The 7,980-nt window shown below is 40.4% G+C and overlaps 1 long non-coding RNA gene across 1 annotated transcript; it reads left to right on the top strand.

Moving 5' to 3' along the window:
* The first annotated feature begins 1,792 nt into the window (after positions 1-1,792).
* LOC134624207 (uncharacterized) lies at positions 1,793-4,645 on the top strand. The gene is made up of 7 exons (XR_010093473.2): positions 1,793-1,901; positions 2,572-2,683; positions 2,995-3,083; positions 3,175-3,326; positions 3,439-3,471; positions 3,776-3,959; positions 4,439-4,645. It is a non-coding gene; the product is annotated as an uncharacterized LOC134624207 (long non-coding RNA).
* Positions 4,646-7,980: the final 3,335 nt, after the last annotated feature.

Below are 7,980 nucleotides of genomic sequence, written 5' to 3'. Positions count from 1 at the left end.
AAAACAGCGAAGTAAACGTGACCCGACAGACAAAACCTGAGTGAATTAAGTCCAGCGTTTAACCACTGAGAGCTAAAACTCAGGTGAGGTTTCAAAGCTGTGTGCGGTGTTTGGACATCAGCCGCTGATAAAGTGGCTTCGCCTATAAAGTGCTCTGTAAGGAAACAGCAACTCTGCGCTCGGGAGAAATACTATATTTACTTATCTTATGCAGAAAAATGCGCTGACATTGCGTTATATTGAGCACCGGCTGCCCAGTTAAACTGTGACTATCACCAGGTAACGTGGGCGTGTTTCTTGAATTAGCAGCAGGTGTTAAACAGCTGACAGGTGAGGAGGAGGATGCATGCAGGTAAACTGAGGGCCTGTTGAGCTCATCGCTGGTTTCGTGAGAAAAATGTCATCTCGTTCTTTATGTTACAGAAGCCCAGACACACAAGACCAGGCAGAAAGAGACGATCATTCGGTGAAAATGAGAATCTGCGAATGCAACATGTGGAACACGGAGACTGGAATATGTAAACAAACCGGTTGACGTAACCCCCTCGGTGCCCTCTGCATGCTGACTGTTAGCAGAGCTAGTGAAATCTCTGAAAACATCTGAGCACTTTTGCAAACATGTTCTATGCTGACAACCTGACCAGACATGTGAAGATTACGGCACGACATTCGCGGCTAAAACACTGTTAAAAGTGTAGTTGGTGACAGAAAAACGGGGTATTTTAAAACTACACCACCACCATTGCTGCCTGTGATTTGAAATGCATTCTGGGATACCTGGCTGCCTCAAGTCTACAGAAGCAATCGATTATCTAGGATCGACCTGTTTTGACTTACTTTGCACAGCAACCAATCAAATGTTAGAGAAGCTGCATGGGCAGCGTTAACCCCGCCCCGTGAGTTTGATGGGTGAGGCTGACAGATAAAATTAATTCATGATGAGAGCCAGGTGCCAGGACTGCCAAAATGAAATAAATAAATATATCATTAAATAATTAATTAAATGTGTCAATAATTAATTAAAATGTGAAATACATAAATAATTAATTAAATGTGTCAATAATTAATTAATTACATGTGTCATAACTATTTATTTAATTAATTCCAATTTTAATTAATTATTGACACATTTAATTAATTATTTAATGGTGTATTTAAGTAATTCATTATGGCAGTCCTGGCATTCCATATTCTTTGGGCTCCACCTGCAAAACTTTGTTGTGGGTTGAATGGGTTCTTTGTGTGCGCGGCTGCTGAGTTGTTGAATTTATGCGCAAGGAATTGCACCCATGAAATTTACCCAGATAGCAAGACGACATTGAATCTATGTTGATTTTTCATCCGAACCGTCGTATATGGTCGGGGTTGAAATGCCAATGTTGTAACAACATTGAAATACTGTGGTAAACCGACGGTCTTACTATAGAGACGTTGTAACAATGTTGATTCACCGTTGTTTTTTTGTCATTGATATTTGATCTATTTATAGTCGACCAGGTGACAACAACAACGTCGAGAAAACGTCTATTTATAGTTGACGATCATTCGGCTCCGGTCACCATCAAAAACCATCGATTTGTAGTTGAGCATTAAATTGCATTGCAACTGATCGGGTATAAAGTACCAGAGAAAGTAGATTTATTGTTCATTTGTTATCAATGACTTGGTCTAGTTCACCAGCTTTAAAAAATCGTGTCTACGTGCAATTTATGTATAGTTGACCGGGAAATTAAAGCAGCGATCACTTGGACTATTCCGCAGCACCCCTCTCAGTGGTACATCCCCCCAGGTATTCATTGTCTTCTACAGTAGAGCGGGACATTTGATTTACTCTCAGCGGAATTGACCGGAGAAGGCATCAGTTCATGCACTGCACTGGCCTGCACCACGATTAGTATAAGGTAAGAATGAATGATTTTTTTTCCCTACTCATTATTTCCATGTTTGCATTTGAATAACAGTAAAAAACTCGTTAATGTTGTACATTAACGAGTTTTTTACTGTTATTTACGTTGCTCCCACAAAATGTGGGAGCCCGAAATTGTGTCTACTTCTTACAATCCGGCAACAAATAAATTGCACTGCGAACAAAGTATATCAACAAAGAAAACATTTTCGTTTCATAATTTCTTTGTTATATTCCCTTACAAAGCTAGCTTTAACGCTTCGAGGTTTCCTTTCTTCTTGCCGTCGCTTCGGCGCTTGACCCAGACTTTCGCTCTGTAGTTGCTTAGTACTACAAAAAATTCTAAATCTGTGATATATGATTGATAAACGTAAAGTTAACTGTGTAAACGTGTTCAATGACTTTGTTACTTTTGATGATTGGAGAGCACTCGCTTCAATTCGCACACGAAAACTTTAGACTCAGTTTGAATGCTCACGCAGCATGCCCATGCACCTAACTTTACGTTGCACGCGTACATGACTTTCCGTTTGTGCCTTAAATAATGAATAAGGCTACGTCCACACGTACCAGCGTATTTTTGAAACCGCTGATTTTTCTATGCGTTTGCACCTTTTGTCCACACGTAATGTATGTCTGGCCGTACATTGTGTTTGTATTTCCAGGCGCATTTCACGAAGCAGAACGCAGTCTTCAGAGATATCCACGTGAACGCTGTGATACGTCTGACCTTCAGTCCGAAGCTGAAACTCAGACCAGTCTTAAAAGAAAGCACAAGTAAAACTTTTTTATTCACAAACATATCTTTGATTGTTAAGAATTTATGATCTTGTCTTTTATACATATCTGTGGTGCTTGCATACTGCAATATCACCATATAATATAGTCCAAAAAGTGGAAGTTTGTAAACTTTTTAAAAATGCAAAGCCGTGTACACTTGTGCACTTCAAAAATTCATTGTATACTGCACCTTCTTGCACATCTCTGTTTCCTGTGTGTGTTGTTAGAAATCAAACTAACTTTAGGAAACAATATGCCAAAAGCATATTTACAATTACTTAAGACCGTTTTTAATTTCTTTTCTTTAGACCAAATCCCCTGTACACATATACGGACTCAGAGGATGAGCAGCCTACAAAAAAACGGTTTCCCCGGGCCCCTCGAGTGAAAATACCAGGTAATAAAATACTGTCTAGTGTCTGTGTACATATCTGTGTCTGACACGAGGAAACTTTTTTGACAAGTTGTATTCTTAAATACTTAAACAGCCCTCACCACTCCGCAGTCTGCCCCCCAGCCCACTGATAGCAACCATCATAATGCCCCACCCAGCTCCCGGCACCTTTCGCCACTCCGGCACAAACCAACACAGCTTTGCGATCTCGCCAGCATGCAGAGTCTGATGTCTTCCCTATAGATGGTATGCTTTTAAAAAAGCTTTAAAGCTGCATCACAATATCATTGTACTCTTATCTTCAAAACACCAGTTTATACTCCTGAATGTCATCTTGTTGTGATTTTTTTTTCTGTAGATTCCAGAGACTCTGTGAGGCCACTATTACAAGGCAAGTTTGAAAATCTTGGAATTTCACAGTTTACATGGTATAACAAATATATGTGACAGGCAAAAACTAGTAAACACTTTTAGCAGTTACAAGAACTAACAAATGAATATCCAACAAAAGGGAATAGAAATACATTGTACTGCCAATACTTTGGTTTATTCTTTGTATGACTTGAAAATCAGGCTTTAGGGAAAACTAAATGACATGTTTCTATCATCAATTACATGAAGTAAACACACAAGCACTTGCATACACATTTAAGACATGAGACACGCTAATTCCATCTCATAAAATGTGTCTATAGGTGAGACGCTTTGCGTTGATTGGTGCTGCTGAACCACACTGGAGGTGCGAGTCCGCCGTGTAATGGTTTATGCCATTACAAAGGAGCTGGCCTCTGTACTCAACTGGGCAGGGAAAAAATACCAAGGACCAGACAAAGCAAAAAAGGGCATTTAAAGAGACAGCTCTGTGCAGATGCATATTTGGTAAGTTTTAACATTTATTGTAGTTTTATTAGCCTAAAGTGAACAATAAAGGGATCAATTGATGTGCTGGGTGCGTTTCACATTTCCTATGTCTGTTTTTTGCTATATTACTTTGTCTTTCTTAATAACAAGACTTTCATGTCCGGTTAATCTGGAGATGGAGTCTTTGGTCTTCGGCTTGTTTTGTCCTCGGGTTGTACACTTTGTACAGCCCGAGGACCCATGTTTTCTTTTTCTTTTTCTTTTTTTTAAAGGATACACGGCACACCATGCTAAGACATATCACATTTTCAGCTTATAGCTCTTTGGGAATCAAATGCGGCAGTTTGCTGATTTCCGCCTGGTGACTTTCATGTTTATCAGCCTAGGAGTTTACATACTTTCTCACTGCTGAAGACAATTAACAAGAGCTTATTCATGTGCTCTAATTCCCTTTTTTTGTCTTTGTTTTTTTGTGTGTGTGTCTATTTTTGTCCTAGATGGCCTGGCGCAGCAGGTAGGGGCGAACTCTATGTCTGAGTTGGTCTTTGCTCAAGCAGTCCAGAAATGGCTCAGATATGATCCAGATCGTACGGGTGGCACGCAGGACGCACATCATCCATCCCCATCCCGGAGTAAATAATAAAAAGTGACGTGAAACATAGAAATGTAAATAGGAAACTTTGTCTTTTAATAAAGTATTTTGCAAATGATACATGTCTATTGACCTTTTTTGTTTTTTTGTTTTTTTCAATAAAAAGCAACTGTGCGAAAGAGGTGGAAAAGCAATACCATATCTCAACAGTGTTTCAATATCAGAATCTGACATTGTTTCAATGTCAACAGTGTTAGAAAATATAACGTTGAATCAATGTCAGGTTTCAACATTGATTCAACATCATAACCTGACGTTGTTTCAACGTTAAAAATGGGTGCAAGAGTGACGTTGGGTCAACGTCACACTTCAACGTTGATTCAATGACGTCGCCTGATATTGACTCAACATTGTTTCAATGTTTCCTTGCTATCTGGGTAATTATTTGCTTGTATCATGTTTTTGCTTGTGCACTTGTTATGACATAAAAATCTGTAGGACAGGTGAGATGGGGGCAGATTTTCAGATTAGTTTGTAACTATTTATCTTTGTTTTGTCAGAGTTAAATGTATTTTATATGTCCCGTTTTTCTCTATTTTCAACTTTTATTGAAATAGAATATTTTTTAAGTATGCAACTTGTGCATTATCAATAAAAGCATCAAGTGTATTTATTTTTTTCATTGTGATAAACAACATGAATGTGGTACCAATGAAATAACCTCTTCTTATTGGCTTTCATTCAAAGTGAAAACTATATCCAAATTTTGGAAAGCGGCTCTATTTAAGGATGTTTCACTGTTGCTCTATAATCCAGCACACACAGGGACTCTTCAACCTTCTGCATGACTTAACTTTGTTTTCTTTTCAAACAAACTTTACTGAGACTATGAACAATGCAACAGACCTGTAGATAAAGATAAAGATAAACACAGATAAAGATGCTGATCAGGAATTTCTAGGAACGTCCTTACAATACAATACAATATTACTTATATAGCACATTTAAAAACCAGAGGTATGCCAAAGTGCTTCACAGAACCAATTAAGAGCAATAGTAAATACAAATTAATAAAAATAAAAATAAAATAAATACAAATAAAATATACCTACAGGTTGGAGACATAATTAACCGAGAATACACCAGACATAGTAGGCACAAGCCGAAAGGCTGAAGGTTAAATCATTATAAACATTAACCAAAGCAAAAAAGATAAATTACAGTACACTTAAAAATGCGGGCTCTAGGAGGTGGTGAAGGCAAGGCTAAATAAATATGTTTTTCATCGAGATTTAAAAAATTGAATCGAATCAGACACGAGAATAGCTTGAGGGAGATTATTCCAGAGGTAGGGTGCAAAAGAGGCGAATACACGGTCACCTCTGGTCTTAAGCTGAGATCTAGGTCGCACCATAGTGGTGGGCGGATCAATCCAAATATCGATAGTATCGATCCCAAGTCGGGATCGGTATCGGATCGATACTAGCCTGGTTAGATTGATTCTTTACTCTGAGTTCTGCTTGTTTGCTACGCTGTGCTTTCGGCAAAAACGAAACAGCCTGGTTGCTGGACTCGCCGCTCCTGTGTCAGTGGAGAGCAGGCACACTTTGCTCCCCCCGCCCCCCCTCCTCTCTTATGTTTCGGTGTTGCGCTGACACGTCACGTGACTTAGACACTTTGGGGTTATTAAGTTGTTTACATTTTAATTATATTTTTACCAATTGTTTTTGTTGTTGAGAATTTTAATTGTAATTTTCGTATTATAGTTTATCAACACTATTTGTTTTATTTTGTTTACTGGTTTGAGTGCACTTAAGATTTAAAAAAAAGAAAAAAAAACAGGGCAGACCCCATGGCATTTTCATGTAACAGTACATTCAACGGCTGCAGCGGGAGAGCTGCAGCCGTACACATCACCACCACCAAACCTGCAGCGGAGCGGCTTCGCAGAACACGCCCTGCCACATACCCCCATCGCCTACTTCACCCCACCCCGCGAGCAGGCGAGGGAATCGGCCCGGACCATCGGCGCCCCATGCCCCAGCCCAGTGACGGGGAAGTGTCCACTCTGGCGGTCGCCCGTGCCTCCAGCGGAGGCCTGATGGCCACCCATATGGCAAGCAGAGGCGGCGGAGCAGGAGTAGAAGTGAGCCAGGGCTCAGAGACAGCTGGGCAGACGGCCGGCACACAGGACCATGCAGCCTGCGTGCCGAAACGGACAGCATGCCGCCCTCAGGCATGACCCCCGCGCACATCGCGCACCTCGACCTCCATCTCCAGCTTGGCAGGTCCCGCTGGTGCGCCTGCCTCCGGCTCACCCCGAGCCGCGCGCTGTCCACCCTTACAGTGATCACACGGTTGCTTTAACAGTAGCCTACATTCAATGGCTGCAGCCCTCCTGCTGCCAGCTGTACACATCAACACCAAAAACAACAAAAGCACAAGCAGCGCACAGGTTTTAAGCCGCTGAGGCATGATTGTAGATGCAATGAAAGTGAGTCCACCTCATCTGCAGCAGCATCGCAGACCACACCCGCCACAATAATAAAGCATTTTTTATTTAATTATAAATAAATTATTTCTCCTAATTATGTCCTGGGTTTTAAGTAATTAATAATACAAAAGGAAAAATCACAAAAAACACTTAAGGTTATGAAAATTAATTGCGATTTAGCAATTCAATGAGGCATCCACCTGATTTATTGAAAAGTATCGGTATCGGTATTGGTATTGGCGATACTGGCCCGTATTTACTTGGTATCGGATCGATACCAAAATATGCAGTATCGCACAACACAATCGCACCAGGAGCATTTGGCATGCTGATCTAAGCGCTCTCCCAGGGGTATAAAAGCTGAGGAGATCCGTAAGATCGCTGGGCACGGTGTTATGTATGATTTTAAGTAAGCAATAAGATTTAGAAATCAATGCAATATTTAATGGGGAGTCAGTGCAGGTCGGAAAGAACTAATAGACTCAAAAATACCAGTCTGCAGAAGCATTTTTAACAAGCTCCGGTCTGAACAAGGGCAGAATGGAGACCAGTATAAAGGGAATCACAGTAATCTAATCTTGATGTAACAAAGGCATGGATAGGTTTTTCCAGGTCCTTACAGGGTATGTCGTGCTTGGCCTTAGAGATTACACGTAATTGATGGAAACTAGATTTAACAACGGTGGAAACATGTTTGTCCAGCTTGAAGGACCTGTCCAAGACAACACCAGCTAGTTCAGCCCGAGAGGTGGCAGTATCAAAGATTACAATTCCTGTCTTCTTATCGTTTAGAATGAGGGAATTGCTCAGTAGCCAGTTTTTTACTTCATTCATAAAATCGAAGAAGTGTTGCAGTGACGGCGTGACATCCTCAGTCAGTTCAAAATAGACTTGAATGTCACCTGCATAAAAATGAAAAGAAATACTGTATTTTTTAAAGATTCAGCAAAAGG

The sequence above is a fragment of the Pelmatolapia mariae genome, linkage group LG3_W (assembly GCF_036321145.2).
Source record: "Pelmatolapia mariae isolate MD_Pm_ZW linkage group LG3_W, Pm_UMD_F_2, whole genome shotgun sequence".
Classification (NCBI taxonomy): Eukaryota; Metazoa; Chordata; class Actinopteri; order Cichliformes; family Cichlidae; genus Pelmatolapia; species Pelmatolapia mariae.
This window is presented reverse-complemented; position numbering and strand designations above follow the sequence as displayed.